This window comes from Gopherus flavomarginatus, chromosome 23 (genome assembly GCF_025201925.1).
Source record: "Gopherus flavomarginatus isolate rGopFla2 chromosome 23, rGopFla2.mat.asm, whole genome shotgun sequence".
NCBI classification, from domain to species: Eukaryota; Metazoa; Chordata; order Testudines; family Testudinidae; genus Gopherus; species Gopherus flavomarginatus.
Window position 1 is genome coordinate 16,619,654 of NC_066639.1, and position 19,982 is coordinate 16,639,635.

General features: G+C 67.6%; 1 protein-coding gene across 4 annotated transcripts in view; it reads left to right on the top strand.

Annotated features, from left to right (window-relative positions):
• Window positions 1-3,897: 3,897 nt before the first annotated feature.
• NYAP1 (neuronal tyrosine phosphorylated phosphoinositide-3-kinase adaptor 1) overlaps window positions 3,898-19,982 on the top strand; it is a 30,431-nt gene continuing 14,346 nt past the window's right edge. For 2 of the 4 annotated variants that reach the window (XM_050933273.1, XM_050933276.1), the window contains exon 1: window positions 3,898-3,965. The gene's annotated coding sequence lies outside the window, so the exon portion shown is untranslated. Of the gene's footprint in view, window positions 3,966-10,796; window positions 10,936-19,982 lie in introns of those variants that run through there. The other 2 variants (XM_050933275.1, XM_050933274.1) reach the window with 2 other exon arrangements.

Below are 19,982 nucleotides of genomic sequence, written 5' to 3' on the forward strand. Positions count from 1 at the left end.
TGAGGGCCACCGGCAGGGCGGGGGGGCTGCAGGGCGGGGGTGAGGGGCACCGGCAGGGCGGGGGGGCTGCAGAGCGGGGGTGAGGGGCATCGGCAGGGCGGGGGGGCTGCAGGGCGGGGATGAGGGGCACCAGCAGGGCGGGGGGGCTGCAGAGCGGGGGTGAGGGGCACCGGCAGGGCGGGGGGGCTGCAGAGCGGGGGTGAGGGGCACCGGCAGGGCAGGGGGGCTGCAGGGCGGGGATGAGGGGCACCAGCAGGGCGGGGGGGCTGCAGGGCGGGGATTAGAAGCACTGGCAGGTCAGGGGGCCTGCAGGGCGGGGGTGAGGGGCACCGGCAGGGCGGGGGGGCTGCAGGGCGGGGGTGAGGGGCACCGGCAGGGCGTGGGGGCTACAGGACGGGGATGAGGGCCACCGGCAGGGCGGGGGGGCTGCAGAGCGGGGGTGAGGGGCATCGGCAGGGCGGGGGGGCTGCAGAGCGGGGGTGAGGGGCATCGGCAGGGCGGGGGGGCTGCAAGGGCGGGGCTGAGGGCTCCGGCGGGGTGGGTGTATGTGGGGGCTGAGGGGCACCGGCGGGGGGGGCTGTATGTGGGGGCTGAGGGGCTCCGGTGGGGGAGGTGTATGTGGGGGCTGAGGGGCTCCGGTGGGGTGGGTGTATGTGGGGGCTGAGGGGCACCGGCGGGGGGGGCTGTATGTGGGGGCTGAGGGGCTCCGGTGGGGGAGGTGTATGTGGGGGCTGAGGGGCTCCGGTGGGGTGGGTGTATGTGGGGGCTGAGGGGCACCGGCGGGGGGGGCTGTATGTGGGGGCTGAGGGGCTCCGGTGGGGGAGGTGTATGTGGGGGATGAGGGGCTCCGGTGGGGTGGGTGTAGGTGGGGGCTGAGGGGCACCGGCGGGGGGGGCTGTATAGGGGGGCTGAGAGGTCCGGCGGGGGGGCTGTATGGGGGGTGCTGAGGGCTCCGGCGGGGGGGGTGTATGGGGGGACTGAGGGGCGCTGGCGGGGGGGGCTGAGGGCTCCGGCGGGGGGGCTGTATGGGGGGGCTGAGGGGCTCCGGCGGGGGGGCTGAGGGCTCCGGCAAGGCGGGGGGGCTGTATGGGGGGGCTGAAGGGTCCGGCGGGGGGGCTGTATGGGGGGGCTGAGGGCTCCGGCAGGGCAGGGGGGCTGTACGTGGGGGCTGAGGGGCTCCAGCGGGGGGGGCTGTATGGGGGGGCTGAGGGCTCCGGCAGGGCGGGGGGGCTGCATGGGGGGGCTGAGGGCTCCGGCGGGGGGACTGCATGGGGGGGCTGAGGGCTCCGGCAAGGCGGGGGGGCTGTATGGGGGGCTGAGGGGTCCGGCGGGGGGGCTGTATGGTGGGCTGAGGGCTCCGGCGGGGGCTGCATGGGGGGGCTGAGGGCTCCGGCAGGGCGGGGGGGGCTGTATGGGGGGGCTGAGGGGTCCGGCGGGGGGGGGCTGTATGGGGGGGCTGAGGGCTCCGGCAGGGCGGGGGGGCTGCATGGGGGGGCTGAGGGCTCCGGCAGGGCGGGGGGGCTGCATGGGGGGGCTGAGAGGCTCCGGCGGGGGGGCTGCATGGGGGGGCTGAGGGGCTCCGGCAGGGCGGGGGGGCTGCATGGGGGGGCTGAGGGCTCCGGCAGGGCGGGGGGGGCTGTATGGGGGGGCTGAGGGCTCCGGCGGGGCGGGGGGGGCTGCATGGGGGGGCTGAGGGCTCCGGCAGGGCGGGGGGGGCTGTATGGGGGGGCTGAGGGCTCCGGCAGGGCAGGGGGGCTGCATGGGGGGGCTGAGGGCTCCGGCAGGGCGGGGGGGGCTGTATGGGGGGGCTGAGGGCTCCAGCAGGGCAGGGGGGCTGAGGGCTCCGGCAGGGCGGGGGGGGCTGCATGGGGGGGCTGAGGGCTCCGGCAGGGCAGGGGGGCTGCATGGGGGGGCTGAGGGCTCCGGCAGGGCGGGGGGGCTGCATGGGGGGGCTGAGGGCTCCGGCGGGGGCTGCATGGGGGGGCTGAGGGCTCCGGCAGGGCGGGGGGGGCTGTATGGGGGGGCTGAGGGCTCCGGCAGGGCGGGGGGGCTGCATGGGGGGGCTGAGGGCTCCGGCAGGGCGGGGGGGGCTGCATGGGGGGGCTGAGGGCTCCGGCAGGGCGGGGGGGCTGCATGGGGGGGCTGAGGGGCTCTAGCAGGGCGGAGGGGCTGCATGGGGGGGCTGAGGGCTCCGGCGGGGGGGCTGCATGGGGGGGCTGAGGGGCTCTAGCAGGGCGGGGGGGCTGCATGGGGGGGCTGAGGGCTCCGGCGGGGGGGGCTGCATGGGGGGGCTCAGGGGTCCGGCGGGGGGGCTGCATGGGGGGGCTGAGGGGCTCTAGCAGGGCGGGGGGGCTGCATGGGGGAGCTGAGGGCTCCGGCGGGGTGGCTGCATGGGGGGGCTGAGGGCTCCGGCAGGGCGGGGGGGCTGCATGGGGGAGCTGAGGGCTCCGGCGGGGTGGCTGTATGGGGGGGCTGAGGGCTCCGGCGGGGCGGGGGGGCTGCATGGGGGGGGCTGAGGGGCTCTAGCAGGGCGGGGGGGTGCATGGGGGGGCTGAGGGCTCCGGCAGGGCGGGGGGGTGCATGGGGGGGCTGAGGGCTCCGGCGGGGGGGCTGCATGGGGGGGCTGAGGGCTCCGGCAGGGCGGGGGGGTGCATGGGGGGGCTGAGGGCTCCGGCGGGGGGGCTGCATGGGGGGGCTGAGGGCTCCGGCGGGGGGGCTGCATGGGGGGGCTGAAGGGTCCGGCGGGGGGGCTGCATGGGGGGGCTGAGGGCTCCGGCAGGGCGGGGGGGTGCATGGGGGGGCTGAGGGCTCCGGCGGGGGGGCTGCATGGGGGGGGCTGAGGGCTCCGGCAGGGCGGGGGGGCTGCATGGGGGAGCTGAGGGCTCCGGCGGGGTGGCTGTATGGGGGGGCTGAGGGCTCCGGCGGGGGCTGCATGGGGGGGCTGCATGGGGGGGATGAGGGGCTCTAGCAGGGCGGGGGGGCTGCATGGGGGGGCTGAGGGCTCCGGCAGGGCGGGGGGGCTGCATGGGGGAGCTGAGGGCTCCGGCGGGGTGGCTGTATGGGGGGGCTGAGGGCTCCGGCAGGGCGGGGGGGGCTGCATGGGGGGGATGAGGGGCTCTAGCAGGGCGGGGGGGCTGAGGGCTCCGGCAGGGCGGGGGGCTGCATGGGGGGCTGAGGGCTCCGGCAGGGCGGGGGGGCTGTATGGGGGGCTGAGGGCTCCGGCAGGGCGGGGGGGCTGCATGGGGGGGCTGAGGGGCTCTAGCAGGGCGGGGGGGCTGCATGGGGGGGATGAGGGCTCCGGCAGGGCGGGGGGGGCTGCATGGGGGGGCTGAGGGCTCCGGCAGGGCGGGGGGGCTGCATGGGGGGGCTGAGGGGCTCCAGCAGGGCGGGGGGGCTGCATGGGGGGGCTGAGGGGCTCTAGCAGGGCGGGGGGGCTGCATGGGGGGGATGAGGGCTCCGGCAGGGCGGGGGGGGCTGCATGGGGGGGCTGAGGGCTCCGGCAGGGCGGGGGGGCTGCATGGGGGGGCTGAGGGGCTCTAGCAGGGCGGGGGGGCTGCATGGGGGGGCTGAGGGGCTCTAGCAGGGCGGGGGGGCTGCATGGGGGGGCTGAGGGCTCCGGCAGGGCGGGGGGGCTGCATGGGGGGGCTGAGGGGCTCCAGCAGGGCGGGGGGGCTGCATGGGGGGGATGAGGGCTCCGGCAGGGCGGGGGGGGCTGCATGGGGGGGATGAGGGGCTCTAGCAGGGCGGGGGGGCTGAGGGCTCCGGCAGGGCGGGGGGGCTGCATGGGGGGGCTGAGGGGCTCTAGCAGGGCGGGGGGGCTGCATGGGGGGGCTCGGGGGCGCCGCTGTCTCTCCATCCCCGGCTGCTCGGCTGGGCTCGGCTCGGGGGAGGCGCCGCGTGTCTTGGACGCTGCGTCAGCGGCAGCGGGATGGGGCGAGCGGAGCCGGGGGAGCCGGGCCGGGCAGGTACCGGGGGGCGGGCGGGGCCGGGGGAACCTGCGGCGGGGGTGAGGCGGGAGCGATTGGAAGGGGGGTCGGGGGGTGGATGTGGGGTCCTGGGAGGGGAGGGTGGATGTGGGGGGTTGGGATGGATGGATGTGGGGTCTGGGAGGGGAAGGGAGGGATGGATGTGGGGGGCTGGGAGGGGAGGGGAGGGTGGATGTGGGGGCTGGGACGGGAGGGATGGATGTGGGGTCTGGGAGGGGAGGGAAGGGTGAATGTGGAGGCTGGGAGGAATGGATGTGGGGGGTTGGGATGGATGGATGTGGGGTCTGGGAGGGGAGGGTGGATGTGGGGGGTTGGGATGGATGGATGTGGGGGCTGGGAGGGGAGGGTGGATGTGGGGGCTGAGACGGGAGGGATGGATGTGGGGTCTGGGAGGGGAAGGGAGGGATGGATGTGGGGGGCTGGGAGGGGAGGGAAGGGTGAATGTGGAGGCTGGGAGGAATGGATGTGGGGGGTTGGGATGGATGGACGTGGGGGGCTGTGAGGGGAAGGATGGGTGCACGTGGGGGGTTGGGAGGGCTGAGAAGGGGTGTCGGGGGGCTGGATGTGGAGGGCTGCGACAGGAGGGATGGATGGATGTGGGGGGTTGGGAGGGAAGGGTGGATGTTGGGGAATGTGGGGAGAGAGAAGGATGGATGTGCGGGTTTGGGAGGGCTGGGCTGGATGTGGGGGGCGGGGAAGGTGAGGGATGGGAGGAGAGGGATGGGTGGATGTGGGGAGCTGGGAGGGGAAGGATGGATGTAGGGAGTTGAGAGGGCTGGGCTGGGAAGGGCAGTCTGGAGGGCTGGATGTGGGGGGCTGGGAAGGGGAGGGATGGATGTAGGGGGTTGAGAGGGCTGGGCTGGGAAGGGCAGTCTGGAGGGCTGGATGTGGGGGGCTGGGAAGGGGAGGGATGGAGGGATGTGGGGGGTTGGGAGGGCTGGGAAGGGGTTTTGGGGGGCTGGATGTGGAGGGATGGGAGGGGAGGGATGGGTGGATGTGGGGAGCTGGGAGGGGAAGGATGGATGTAGGGGGTTGAGAGGGCTGGGCTGGGAAGGGTGGTCTGTGGGGCTGGATGTGGGGGGCTGGGAAGCGGAGGGATGGAGGGATGTGGGGGAGGTTGGGAGGGCTGGGAAGGGGTGTCGGGGGGCTGGATGTGGAGGGATGGGAGGGGAGGGATGGGTGGATGTGGGGAGCTGGGAGGGGAAGGATGGATGTGGGGGTTGAGAGGGCTGGGCTGGGAAGGGCGGTGTGGGGGGCTGGGAAGGGGAGGGATGGAGGGATGTGGGGGGGTTGGGAGGGGAAGGATGGAGGTAGGGGGTTGAGAGGGCTGGGCTGGGAAGGGCGGTCTGGGGGGCTGGAAGCGGGGGGCTGGGAAGGGGAGGGATGGAGGGATGTGGGGGGTTAAGAGGGCTGGGCTGGGAAGGGCGGTCTGGGGGGCTGGATGTGGGGGCTGGGAAGGGGAGGGATGGAGGGATTTGGGGGTTTGGGAGGGCTGGGAAGGGGTGTCGGGGGGCTGGATGTGGAGGGATGGGAGGGGAGGGATGGGTGGATATGGGGAGCTGGGAAGGGAAGGATGGAGGTGGGGGGTTGAGAGGGCTGGGCTGGGAAGGGTGGTCTGTGGGGCTGGATGTGGGGGGCTGGGAAGGGGAGGGATGGAAGGATGTGGGGGGTTGGGAGGGCTGGGAAGGGGTGTCGGGGGGCTGGATGTGGAGGGATGGGAGGGGAGGGATGGGTGGATGTGGGGAGCTGGGAGGGGAAGGATGGATGTGGGGGTTGAGAGGGCTGGGCTGGGAAGGGCGGTCTGGGGGGCTGGATGTGGGGGGCTGGGAAGGGGAGGGATGTGGGGATTGGGAGGGCTGGGAAGGGGTGTCGGGGGGCTGGATGTGGGGGGCTGGGAAGGGGAGGGATGGAGGGATGTGGGGGGGTTGGGAGGGGAAGGATGGAGGTAGGGGGTTGAGAGGGCTGGGCTGGGAAGGGCGGTCTGGGGGGCTGGAAGCGGGGGGCTGGGAAGGGGAGGGATGGAGGGATGTGGGGGGTTAAGAGGGCTGGGCTGGGAAGGGCGGTCTGGGGGGCTGGATGTGGGGGCTGGGAAGGGGAGGGATGGAGGGATGTGGGGGTTTGGGAGGGCTGGGAAGGGGTGTCGGGGGGCTGGATGTGGAGGGATGGGAGGGGAGGGATGGGTGGATGTGGGGAGCTGGGAAGGGAAGGATGGAGGTGGGGGGTTGAGAGGGCTGGGCTGGGAAGGGTGGTCTGTGGGGCTGGATGTGGGGGGCTGGGAAGGGGAGGGATGGAAGGATGTGGGGGGTTGGGAGGGCTGGGAAGGGGTGTCGGGGGGCTGGATGTGGAGGGATGGGAGGGGAGGGATGGGTGGATGTGGGGAGCTGGGAGACGAAGGATGGATGTGGGGGGTTGAGAGGGCTGGGCTGGGAAGGGCGGTCTGGGGGGCTCGATGAGGGGGGCTGGGAAGGGGAGGGATGGAGGGATGTGGGGGGTTGGGAGGGGAAGGATAGAGGTAGGGGGTTGAGAGGGCTGGGCTGGGAAGGGCGGTCTGTGGGGTTGGATGTGGGGGGCTGGGAAGGGGAGGGATGGACGGATGTGGGGGGGTTGGGAGGGCTGGGCAGGGGTGTCGGGGGGCTGGATGTGGAGGGATGGGTGGATGTGGGGAGCTGGGAGGGGAAGGATGGATGTAGGGGGTTGAGAGGGCTGGGCTGGGAAGGGCGGTCTGGGGGGCTGGATGTGGGGGGCTGGGAAGGGGAGGGATGGAGGGATGTGGGGGGGTTGGGAGGGCTGCACAGGGGTGTCGGGGGGCTGGATGTGGAGAGATGGGTGGATGTGGGGAGCTGGGAGGGGAAGGATGGATGTAGGGAGTTGAGAGGGCTGGGCTGGGAAGGGCAGTCTGGGGGGCTGGGTGTGGGGGGCTGGGAAGGGGAGGGATGGAGGGATGTGGGGGGTTGGGAGGGCTGGGAAGGGGTGTCGGGGGGCTGGATGTGGAGGGATGGGAGGGGAGGGATGGGTGGATGTGGGGAGCTGGGAAGGGAAGGATGGATGTAGGGGGTTGAGAGGGCTGGGCTGGGAAGGGCGGTCTGTGGGGCTGGATGTGGGGGACTGGGAAGGGGAGGGATGGAGGGATGCAGGGAGGGGTTCAGAGGGGAGGGGAGGGGGATGTTTGGGATGGATGCGGCCTGGGAGGGGTGGGGTGGTGGATGTGGGGGCTTGCAAAGGGGTAGATTGGAAGGGAGGGGGAGCTGGGGGGCTGGGGTTGCGCATTGGGCTCCAGGAAGGGGCTCCAGCCATGATCATGGGGATGGGGGCAGGGCTGTGGGGCACGTGCTGGGGTTACTGAGGGACACGGGTGATTGTTGGGGGCTGTGGGGCAGCTGATGGGGCACTGGAGCTCACTGAGGTACATGGGGTGATTGGGGGCGCTGTGGGGCAGGTGATGGGGCACTGGGCGTCACTGAGGGACATCGGGTGATTGTTGGGGGCTGTGGGGCAGGTGATGGGGCACTGGAGCTCACTGAGGTACATGGGGCGATTGGGGGCGCTGTGGGGCAGGTTATGGGGCACTGGGCGTCACTGAGGAACAGCGGTGATTGAGGGGGCTGTGGGACAGTTGCTGGGGTGCTGGGGGTCACTGAGGGACACGGGATGATTGGGGGGATTGTGGGGCAGGTGACGCAGCACTGGGGGTCACTGAGGGACGTGGGGTGATTGGGGGGCTGTGGGGCACGTGCTGGAGCACTGGGGGTCACTGAGGGACATGGGGTGATTGTTGGGGGTTGTGGGGCAGGAGATGGGGCATTGGGGGTCACTGAGGGACACGGGGTGATTGGGAGGGTTTTGGGGCAGGTGATGGGGCACTGGGGGTCACTGAGGGACTTGGGGGGATTGTGGGGCAGGTGACGGGGCACTGGGGGTTACTGAGGGACACGGGGTGATTGGGGGGTTCTGGGGCAGGTGATGGGGCACTGGGGGGTCACTGAGAGACTTGGGGGGATTGTGGGGCAGGTGATGGGGCACTGGGGTTTACTGAGGGACATGGGGTGATTGGGGGGTTGTGGGGCAGGTGATGGGGCACCAGGGGTCACTGAGGAACAGGGGTGATTGGGGGGGTTGTGGGGCAAGTGCTAGGGCACTGGGAGTCACTGAGGGACGTGGGGTGATTGGGGCGGTTGTGGGGCAGGTGATGGGGCACTGGGGGTCTCTGAGGAACAGGGGTGATTGGGGGGGTTGTGGGGCAGGTGATGGGGCACTGGGGGTCACTGAGGGACATGGGGTGATTGGGGCGGTTGTGGGGCAGGTGATGGGGCACTGGGGGGTCTCTGAGGAACAGGGGTGATTGGGGGGGTTGTGGGGCAGGTGCTAGGGCACTGGGGGTCACTGAGGGAGATGGGGTGATTGGGGCGGTTGTGGGGCAGGTGATGGGGCACTGGGGGTCTCTGAGGGACACGGGGTGATTGGGGGGTTGTGGGGTAGGTGATGGGGCACTGGGGGGTCACTGAGGAACAGGGGTGATTTGGGGGATTGTGGGGCAGGTGATGGGTCACTGAGGGATACGGAGTGATTGTGGGGATTGTGGGGCAGGTGATGGGGCACTGGGGGTCACTGAGGGACGTGGGGTGATTGGGGGGCTGTGGGGCAGGTGCTGGAGCACTGGGGGTCACTGAGGGACATGGGGTGATTGTTGGGGCTTGTGGGGCAGGTGATGGGGCATTGGGGGTCACTGAGGGACACGGGGTGATTGGGAGGGTTTTGGGGCAGGTGATGGGGCACTGGGGGGTCACTGAGGGACTTGGGGGGATTGTGGGGCAGGTGACGGGGCACTGGGGGTTACTGAGGGACACGGGGTGATTGGGGGGTTCTGGGGCAGGTGATGGGGCACTGGGGGGTCACTGAGAGACTTGGGGGGATTGTGGGGCAGGTGATGGGGCACTGGGGTTTACTGAGGGACACGGGGTGATTGGGGGGTTGTGGGGCAGGTGATGGGGCACCAGGGGTCACTGAGGAACAGGGGTGATTGGGGGGGTTGTGGGGCAGGTGCTAGGGCACTGGGGGTCACTGAGGGATATGGGGTGATTGGGGGGTTGTGGGGCACGTGCTGGGGCACTGGGAGTCACTGAGGGACACGGGGTGATTGGGGGGGCTGTGGGGCAGGTGATGGGGCACTGGGGGTCACTGAGGGATACGGGGTGATTGGGGGGTTGTGGGGCAGGTGATGGGGCACTGGGGGGTCACTGAGGGACATGGGGTGATTGGGGGGATTGTGGGGCAGGTGATGGGGCACTGGGGGTCACTGAGGGACACGGGGTGATGGGGGGGTTGTAGGGCAGGTGACGGGGCACCAGGGGTCACTGAGGAACAGGGGTGATTGGGGGTGTTGTGAGGCAGGTGATGGGGCACTGGGGGTCTCTGAGGGACAGGGGTGATTGGGGGGTTGTGGGGCAGGTGATGGGGCACTGGGGGTCACTGAAGGATATGGGGTGATTCGGGGGTTGTGGGGCAGGTGATGGGGCACTGGGGGTCACTGAGGGACATGGGGTGATTGGGGGAGTTGTGGGGCACATGCTGGGGCACTGGGGGTCACTGAGGGACACGGGGTGATTGGGTGGTTCTGGGGCAGGTGATGGGGCACTGGGGGGTCACTGAGGGACATGGGTTGATTGGGGGGTTGTAGGGCAGGTGACGGGGCACCAGGGGTCACTCAGGAACAGTGGTGACTGGGGGGGTTGTGAGGCAGGTGATGGGGCACTGGGGGTCTCTGAGGGACAGGGGTGATTGGGGGGTTCTGGGGCAGGTGATGGGGCACTGGGGGTCACTGAGGGATATGGGGTGATTGGGGGGTTGTGGGGCAGGTGATGGGGCACTGGGGGTCACTGAGGGACATGGGGTGATTGGGGGGGTTGTGGGGCACGTGCTGGGGCACTGGGGGTCACTGAGGGACACGGGGTGATTGGGGGGTTCTGGGGCAGGTGATGGGGCACTGGGGGTCACTGAGGGATATGGGGTGATTGGGGGGTTGTGGGGCAGGTGATGGGGCACTGGGGGTCACTGAGGGACATGGGGTGATTGGGGGGTTGTGGGGCAGGTGCTGGGGCACTGGGGGTCACTGAGGGACACGGGGTGATTGGGGGGTTGTGGGGCAGGTGATGGGGCACCGGGGGCCACTGAGGAACAGGGGTGATTGGGAGGATTGTGGGGCAGGTGATGGGGCACTGGGGGTCACTGAGGGATACGGGGTGATTGGGGGGTTGTGGGGCAGGTGATGGGGCACCGGGGGCCACTGAGGAACAGGGGTGATTGGGGGGGTTGTGGAGCAGGTGATGGGGCACTGGGGGTCACTGAGGGACACGGGGTGATTGGGGGGTTCTGGGGCAGGTGATGGGGCACTGGGGGTCACTGAGGGATACGGGGTGATTGGGGGGTTGTGGGGCAGGTGATGGGGCACTGGGGGGTCACTGAGGGACACGGGGTGATTGCGGGGGCTGTGGGGCAGGTGATGGGGCACCGGGGGCCACTGAGGAACAGGGGTGATTGGGGGGGCTGTGGGGCAGGTGATGGGGCACTGGGGGTCACTGAGGGATACGGGGTGATTGGGGGGTTGTGGGGCAGGTGATGGGGCACTGGGCGTCACTGAGGAACAGGGGTGATTGGGGGGGTTGTGGGGCACTGGGGGTCACTGAGGGACACGGGGTGATTGGGGGGGCTGTGGGGCAGGTGCTGGGCCCCCAGGCCCCTATGATCCCCCGTCTCTCCGCCAGGCCCATAGAGGACCCCTGGATCTCCCGGGGCAGCGCCCGGCACCGAGCATGGACCGGAGACCCCCCTGAGCTCAGCCCGGAGCAGCGCTGGGGGACCCCCATCGGCACTGGCCAGACATGCCCCCCGCCCCACACTCCTGCCCCCCCGGATAACTTGCCCCAGGGCCGTGCAGGAGCCACGCCCACCCCAGGTGCCATGGGGGGCAACTGTGGGTCTCCCCTCTCCACTCCCTGTCATGTTCTGCCAACCCCCCCAACCCCTCCGCCCTCCACATCACCCCAAATCCACCCCACCTGCCAAGGGGCCTCAGGAGTCAGGACGGGTCAGATGGGGGTTCAGGCCTGTGGGTGTAGGGGGGGGTAGAACCCAGGAGTCCGGGGGGTCTGCCCTGCGGGGTATGGGGGGGGATAGAACCCAGGAGTACGGAGGGTTCTGGCCTGCGGGGTATGGGGGGGGATAGAACCCAGGAGTACGGAGGGTTCTGGCCTGCGGGGTATAGGGGAAGATAGAACCCAGGAGTCCGGGGTGTTCTGGCCTGCGGGTGTACGGGGAAGATAGAACCCAGGAGTCCGGGGGGTTCTGGCCTGCGGGGTATAGAGGGAAGATAGAACCCAGGAATCCGGGGGGTTCTAGCCTGCGGGGTATAGGGGGAAGATAAAACCCAGGAGTCCGGGGGGTACTGGCCTGCGGGGTATAGGGGGAAGAATGAACCCAGGAGTCCGGGGGGTTCTGGCCTGCGGGTATAGGAGGAAGATAGAACTCAGGAGTCCGGGGGGTTCTGGCCTGCGGGGTATAGGGGGAAGATTGAACCCAGGAGTGCGGGGGGTTCTGGCCTGCGGGTATAGGGGGAAGATAGAAGCCAGGAGTCCGGGGGGTTCTGGCCTGCGGGGTATAGGGGGAAGATAGAACCCAGGAGTCCGGGGGGCTCTGGCCTGCGGGTATAGGGGGAAGTTAGAACCCAGGAGTCCGGGGTGTTCTGGCCTGCGGGTGTAGGGGGAAGATAGAACCCAGGAGTCCGGGGGGTTCTGGCCTGCGGGGTATAGGGGGAAGATAGAAGCCAGGAGTCCGGGGGGTTCTGGCCTGCGGGTATAGGGGGAATATAGAAGCCAGGAGTCCGGGGGGTTCTGGCCTGCGGGTATAGGGGGAAGATAGAACCCAGGAGTCTGGGGGGTTCTGGCTTGCGGGGTATAGGGGGAAGATAGAACCCAGGAGTCCGGGGGGTTCTGGCCTGCGGGTGTAGGGGGAAGATAGAAGCCAGGAGTCCGGGGGGTTCTGGCCTGCGGGTGTAGGGGGAAGATAGAACCCAGGAGTCCGGGGGGTTCTGGCCTGCGGGTATAGGGGGAAGATAGAACCCAGGAGTGCGGGGGGTTCTGGCGTGCGGGTATAGGGGGAAGATAGAACCCAGGAGTCCGGGGTGTTCTGGCCTGCGGGTGTAGGGGGAAGATAGAACCCAGGAGTCCGGGGGGTTCTGGCCTGCGGGGTATAGGGGGAAGATAGAAGCCAGGAGTGCGGGGGGTTCAGGCCTGCGGGTGTAGGGGGAAGATAGAACCCAGGAGTCCGGGGGGTTCTGGCCTGCGGGTATAGGGGGAAGATAGAACCCAGGAGTGCGGGGGGTTCTGGCCTGCGGGGTATAGGGGGAAGATAGAACCCAGGAGTGCGGGGGGTTCTGGCCTGCGGGTATAGGGGGAAGATAGAACCCAGGAGTCCGGGGTGTTCTGGCCTGCGGGTGTAGGGGGAAGATAGAACCCAGGAGTCCGGGGGGTTCTGGCCTGCGGGGTATAGGGGGAAGATAGAAGCCAGGAGTGCGGGGGGTTCAGGCCTGCGGGTATAGGGGGAAGATAGAACCCAGGAGTCCGGGGGGTTCTGGCCTGCGGGTATAGGGGGAATATAGAAGCCAGGAGTCCGGGGGGTTCTGGCCTGCGGGTATAGGGGGAAGATAGAACCCAGGAGTCCGGGGGGTTCTGGCTTGCGGGGTATAGGGGGAAGATAGAACCCAGGAGTCCGGGGGGTTCTGGCCTGCGGGTATAGGGGGAAGATAGAACCCAGGAGTGCGGGGGGTTCTGGCCTGCGGGGAATAGGGGGAAGATAGAAGCCAGGAGTCCGGGGTGTCTGGCCTGCGGGGTATAGGGGGAAGATAGAAGCCAGGAGTCCGGGGGGTTCTGGCCTGCGGGTATAGGGAGAAGATAGAACCCAGGAGTCCGGGGGGTTCTGGCCTGTGGGTTTGGGGTGGGATAGAACCCAGGAGTCCGGGGTGTCTGGCCTGCGGGGTATAGGGGGAAGATAGAACCCAGGAGTCCGGCGGGTTCTGGCCTGCGGGGTATAGGGGGAAGATAGAACCCAGGAGTCCGGGGTGTCTGGCCTGCGGGGTATAGGGGGAAGATAGAACCCAGGAGTACGGAGGGTTCTGGCCTGCGGGGTATAGGGGGAAGATAGAACCCAGGAGTCCGGGGGGTTCTGGCCTGCGGGTATAGGGGGAAGAGAGAACCCAGGAGTGCGGGGGGTTCTGGCCTGCGGGTATAGGGGGAAGATAGAACCCAGGAGTGCGGGGGGTTCTGGCCTGCGGGTATAGGGGGAAGATAGAACCCAGGAGTCCGGGGGGTTCTGGCCTGTGGGTTTGGGGTGGGATAGAACCCAGGAGTCCGGGGTGTCTGGCCTGCGGGGTATAGGGGGAAGATAGAAACCAGGAGTCCGGGGGGTTCTGGCCTGCGGGGTATAGGGGGAAGATAGAACCCAGGAGTCCGGGGTGTCTGGCCTGCGGGGTATAGGGGGAAGATAGAACCCAGGAGTCCGGAGGGTTCTGGCCTGCGGGGTATAGGGGGAAGATAGATCCCAGGAGTCCGGGGTGTCTGGCCTGCGGGGTATAGGGGGAAGATAGAAACCAGGAGTCCGGGGGGTTCTGGCCTGCGGGGTATAGGGGGAAGATAGAACCCAGGAGTCCGGGGGGTTCTGGCCTGCGGGGTATAGGGGAAGATAGGACCCAGGAGTCCGGGGGGTTCTGGCCTGCGGGGTATAGGGGGAAGATTGAACCCAGGAGTCCGGGGGGTTCTGGCCTCCGGGGTATAGGGGGAAGATAGAACCCAGGAGTCCGGGGGTTCTGGCCTGCGGGGTATAGGGGGAAGATAGAACCCAGGAGTACGGAGGGTTCTGGCCTGCGGGGTATAGGGGGAAGATAGAACCCAGGAGTTCGGGGGGTTCTGGCCTGCGGGGTACAGGGGGAAGATAGAACCCAGGAGTCCGGGGGGCTCTGGCCTGCGGGGTATAGGGGGAAGATAGAACCCAGGAGTCCGGGGCGTTCTGGCCTGCGGGGTATAGGGGGAAGATAGAACCCAGGAGTCCGGGGGGTTCTGGCCTGCGGGGTATAGGGGGAAGATAGAACCCAGGAGGCCGGGGGGTTCTGGCCTGCGGGTATAGGGGGAAGATTGAACCCAGAAGTCCGGGGGGTTCTGGCCTGCGCGGTATAGGGGGAAGATAGAACCCAGGAGGCCGGGGGGTTCTGGCCTGCGGGTATAGGGGGAAGATTGAACCCAGGAGTCCGGGGGGTTCTGGCCTACGAGGTATGGGGGGGATAGAACCCAGGACTCCGGGGGGTTCTGGCCTGCGGGTTTGGGGTGGGATAGAACCCAGGAGTCCGGAGGGTTCTGGCCTGCGGGTATAGGGGGATGATAGAACCCAGGAGTCCGGGGGGTTCTGGTCTGCGGGTGTAGGGGGAAGATAGAATCCAGGAGTCCGGGGAGTTCCGGCCTGCGGGGTATAGGGGGAAGATAGAACCCAGGAGTCCGGGGGGTTCTGGCCTGCGGGTATAGGGGGAAGATAGAACTCAGGAGTCCGGGGGGTTCTGGCCTGCGGGTGTACGGGGAAGATAGAACCCAGGAGTCCGGGGGGCTCTGGCCTGCGGGGTATAGCGGGAAGATAGAACCCAGGAGTCCGGGGGCTTCTGGCCTGGGGAGTATAGGGGAAAGATAAAACCCAGGAGTCCGGGGGGTTCTGGCCTGCGGGGTATAAGGGGAAGATAGAACCCAGGAGTCCGGGGGGTTCTGGCCTGCGGGGTATAGGGGGAAGATAGAACCCAGGAGTCCAGGGGTTCTAGCCTGCGGGCTATAGGGGGAAGACTGAACCCAGGAGTCCGGGGAGTTCTGGCCTGCGGGTATAGGGGGAAGATTGAACCCAGGAGTCCGGGGGGTTCTGGCCTGCGGGGTATAGGGGGAAGATTGAACCCAGGAGTCCGGGGAGTTCTGGCCTGCGGGTATAGGGGAAAGATTGAACCCAGGAGTCCGGGGGGTTCTGGCCTGCGGGGTATAGGAGGAAGATAGAACCCAGGAGTCCGGGGAGTTCTGGCCTGCGGGTATAGGGGGAAGATTGAACCCAGGAGTCGGGGGGGTTCTGGCCTGCGGGGTATAGGGGGAAGATTGAACCCAGGAGTCTGGGGGGTTCTGGCCTGTGGGTATAGGGGGAAGATTGAACCCAGGAGTCCGGGGTATCTGGCCTGCGGGTACAGGGGGAAGATAGAACCCAGGAGTCGAGGGGGTTCTGGCCTGCAGGTATAGGGGGAACATAGAACCCAGGAGTCCGGGGCGTTCTGGCCTGCGGGTATAGGGGGAACATAGAACCCAGGAGTCCGGGGCGTTCAGGCCTGAGGGGTATAGCGGGAAGATAGAACCCAGGAGTCCGGGGAGTTCTGGCCTGCGGGGTATAGGGGGAAGATAGAACCCAGGAGTCCGGGGGCTTCTGGCCCGTGGGTGTAGGGGGATCATTGAACCCAGGAGTCCAGGGGGTCTGACCTGCGGGTGTAGGGGGAAGATAGAACCCAGGAGTCCGGGGGGTTCTGGCCTGTGGGTTTGGGGTGGGATAGAACCCAGGAGTCCGGGGTGTCTGGCCTGCGGGGTATCGGGGGAAGATAGAACCCAGGAGTCCGGGGGGTTCTGGCCTGCGGGGTATAGGGGGAAGATAGAACCCAGGAGTCCGGGGTGTCTGGCCTGCGGGGTATAGGGGGAAGATAGAACCCAGGAGTACGGAGGGTTCTGGCCTGCGGGGTATAGGGGGAAGATAGAACCCAGGAGTCCGGGGTGTCTGGCCTGCGGGGTATAGGGGGAAGATAGAAACCAGGAGTCCGGGGGGTTCTGGCCTGCGGGGTATAGGGGGAAGGTAGAACCCAGGAGTCCAGGGGGTTCTGGCCTGCGGGGTATAGGTGAAGATAGAACCCAGGAGTCCGGGGGGTTCTGGCCTGCGGGGTATAGGGGGAAGATTGAACCCAGGAGTCCGGGGGGTTCTGGCCTGCGGGGTATAGGGGGAAGATAGAACCCAGGAGTACGGAGGGTTCTGGCCTGCGGTGTATAGGGGGAAGATAGAACCCAGGAGTTCGGGGGGTTCTGGCCTGCGGGGTATAGCGGGAAGATAGAACCCAGGAGTCCGGGGGCCTCTGGCCTGGGGAGTATAGGGGAAAGATAAAACCCAGGAGTCCGGGGGGTTCTGGCCTGCGGGGTATAAGGAGAAGATAGAACCCAGGAGTCCGGGGGGTTCTGGCCTGCGGGGTATAGGGGGAAGATAGAACCCAGGAGTCCAGGGGTTCTAGCCTGCGGGCTATAGGGGGAAGACTGAACCCAGGAGTCCGGGGAGTTCTGGCCTGCGGGTATAGGGGGAAGATTGAACCCAGGAGTCCGGGGGGTTCTGGCCTGCGGGGTATAGGGGGAAGATTGAACCCAGGAGTCTGGGGGGTTCTGGCCTGTGGGTATAGGGGGAAGATAGAACCCAGGAGTCCGGGGTATCTGGCCTGCGGGTACAGGGGGAAGATAGAACCCAGGAGTCCAGGGGGTTCTGGCCTGCAGGTATAGGGGGAACATAGAACCCAGGAGTCCGGGGCGTTCTGGCCTGCGGGTATAGGGGGAACATAGAACCCAGGAGTCCGGGGCGTTCAGGCCAGAGGGGTATAGCGGGAAGATAGAACCCAGGAGTCCGGGGAGTTCTGGCCTGCGGGGTATAGGGGGAAGATAGAACCCAGGAGTCCGGAGGCCTTTGGCTCGTGGGTGTAGGCGGAACATTGAACCCAGGAGTCCAGGGGGTCTGGCCTGCGGGTGTAGGGGGAAGATAGAACCCAGGAGTCCGGGGGGTTCTGGCCTGTGGGTTTGGGGTGGGATAGAACCCAGGAGTCCGGGGTGTCTGGCCTGCGGGGTATAGGGGGAAGATAGAACCCAGGAGTGCGGGGGGTTCTGGCCTGCGGGTGTAGGGGGAAGATAGAACCCAGGAGTCCGGGGGATTCTGGCCTGTGGGTTTGGGGTGGGATAGAACCCAGGAGTCCGGGGTGTCTGGCCTGCGGGGTATAGGGGGAAGATAGAACCCAGGAGTCCAGGGTGTCTGGCCTGCGGGGTATAGGGGGAAGATAGAACCCAGGAGTACGGAGGGTTCTGGCCTGCGGGGTATAGGGGGAAGATAGAACCCAGGAGTCCGGGGTGTCTGGCCTGCGGGGTATAGGGGGAAGATAGAACCCAGGAGTCCGGGGGTTCTGGCCTGCGGGGTATAGGGGGAAGATAGAACCCAGGAGTCCGGGGGGTTCTGGCCTGCGGGGTATAGGGGAAGATAGAACCCAGGAGTCCGTGGGGTTCTGGCCTGCGGGGTATAGGGGGAAGATTGAACCCAGGAGTCCGGGGGGTTCTGGCCTGCGGGGTATAGGGGGAAGATAGAACCCAGGAGTCCGGGGGTTCTGGCCTGCGGGGTATAGGGGGAAGATAGAACCCAGGAGTACGGAGGGTTCTGGCCTGCGGGGTATAGGGGGAAGATAGAACCCAGGAGTTTGGGGGGTTCTGGCCTGCGGGGTATAGGGGGAAGATAGAACCCAGGAGTCCGGGTGGCTCTGGCCTGCGGGGTATAGGGGGAAGATAGAACCCAGGAGTCCGGGGCGTTCTGGCCTGCAGGTATAGGGGGAAGATTGAACCCAGGAGTCCGGGGGGTTCTGGCCTGCGGGTATAGGGGGAAGATAGAACCCAGGAGTCCGGGGGGTTCTGGCCTGCGGGGTATAGGGGGAAGATAGAACCCAGGAGTCCGGGGGGTTCTGGCCTGCGGGTATAGGGGGAAGATAGAACCCAGGAGGCCGGGGGGTTCTGGCCTGCGGGTATAGGGGGAAGATTGAACCCAGAAGTCCGGGGGGTTCTGGCCTGCGGGTATAGGGGGAAGATTGAACCCAGGAGTCTGGGGGGTTCTGGCCTACGAGGTATGGGGGGGATAGAACCCAGGACTCCAGGGGGTTCTGGCCTGCGGGTTTGGGGTGGGATAGAACCCAGGAGTCCGGAGGGTTCTAGCCTGCGGGTATAGGGGGATGATAGAACCCAGGAGTCCGGGGGGTAATGGCCTGCGGGTGTAGGGGGAAGATAGAATCCAGGAGTCCGGGGGGTTCTGGCCTGCGGGGTATAGGGGGAAGATAGAACCCAGGAGTCCGCGGGGTTCTGGCCTGCGGGTATAGGGGGAAGATAGAACTCAGGTGTCCGGGGGGTTCTGGCCTGCGGGTGTACGGGGAAGATAGAACCCAGGAGTCCGGGGGGTTCCGGCCTGGGGAGTATAGGGGAAAGATAGAACCCAAGAGTCCGGGGGGTTCTGGCCTGCGGGGTATAGGGGGAAGATAGAACCCAGGAGTCCAGGGGGTTCTGGCCTGCGGGTTTGGAGTGGGATAGAACCCAGGAGTCCGGAGGGTTCTGGCCTGCGGGTATAGGGGGAAGATAGAACCCAGGAGTCCGGGGCGTTCTAGCCTGTGGGTATAGGGGGAAGATAGAACCCAGGAGTCCGGGGAGTTCTGGCTTGCGGGTGTAGGGGGAAGATAGAATCCAGGAGTGCGGGGGGTTCTAGCCTGCGGGGTATAGGGGGAAGATAGAACCCAGGAGTCCGGGGGGTTCTGGCCTGCGGGGTATAGGGGGAAGATAGAACCCAGGAGTCCGGGGGGTTCTGGCCTGCGGGTATAGGGGGAAGATAGAAACCAGGAGTCCGGGGGGTTCTGGCCTGCGGGTGTACGGGGAAGATAGAACCCAGGAGTCCGGGGGGCTCTGGCCTGCGGGTGTACGGGGAAGATAGAACCCAGGAGTCCGGGGGGCTCTGGCCTGCGGGGTATAGCGGGAAGATAGAACCCAGGAGTCCGGGGGCTTCTGGCCTGGGGAGTATAGGGGAAAGATAAAACCCAGGAGTCCGGGGGGTTCTGGCCTGCGGGGTATAAGGGGAAGATAGAACCCAGGAGTCCGGGGGGTTCTGGCCTGCGGGGTATAGGGGGAAGATAGAACCCAGGAGTCCAGGGGTTCTAGCCTGCGGGCTATAGGGGGAAGACTGAACCCAGGAGTCCGGGGAGTTCTGGCCTGTGGGTATAGGGGGAAGATTGAACCCAGGAGTCCGGGGGATTCAGGCCTGCGGGGTATAGGGGGAAGATTGAACCCAGGAGTCCGGGGGGTTCTGGCCTGCGGGTGTACGGGGAAGATAGAACCCAGGAGTCCGGGGGGTTCCGGCCTGGGGAGTATAGGGGAAAGATAGAACCCAAGAGTCCGGGGGGTTCTGGCCTGCGGGGTATAGGGGGAAGATAGAACCCAGGAGTCCAGGGGGTTCTGGCCTGCGGGTTTGGAGTGGGATAGAACCCAGGAGTCCGGAGGGTTCTGCCCTGCGGGTATAGGGGGAAGATAGAACCCAGGAGTCCGGGGTGTCTGCCCTGCGGGGTATAGGGGGAAGATTGAACCCAGGAGTCTGGGGGGTTCTGGCCTGCGGGTATAGGGGAAGATAGGACCCAGGAGTCCGGGGTGTCTGGCCTGCGGGGTATAGGGGAAGATAGGACCCAGGAGTCCGGGGGGTTCTGGCCTGCGGGGTATAGGGGGAAGATTGAACCCAGGAGTCCGGGGGGTTCTGGCCTCCGGGGTATAGGGGGAAGATAGAACCCAGGAGTACGGAGGGTTCTGGCCTGCGGGGTATAGGGGGAAGATAGAACCCAGGAGTTCGGGGGGTTCTGGCCTGCGGGGTACAGGGGGAAGATAGAACCCAGGAGTCCGGGGGGCTCTGGCCTGCGGGGTATACGGGGAAGATAGAACCCAGGAGTCCGGGGCGTTCTGGCCTGCGGGGTATAGGGGGAAGATAGAACCCAGGAGTCCGGGGGGTTCTGGCCTGCGGGGTATAGGGGGAAGATAGAACCCAGGAGGCCGGGGGGTTCTGGCCTGCGGGTATAGGGGGAATATTGAACCCAGAAGTCCGGGGGGTTCTGGCCTGCGGGTATAGGGGGAAGAT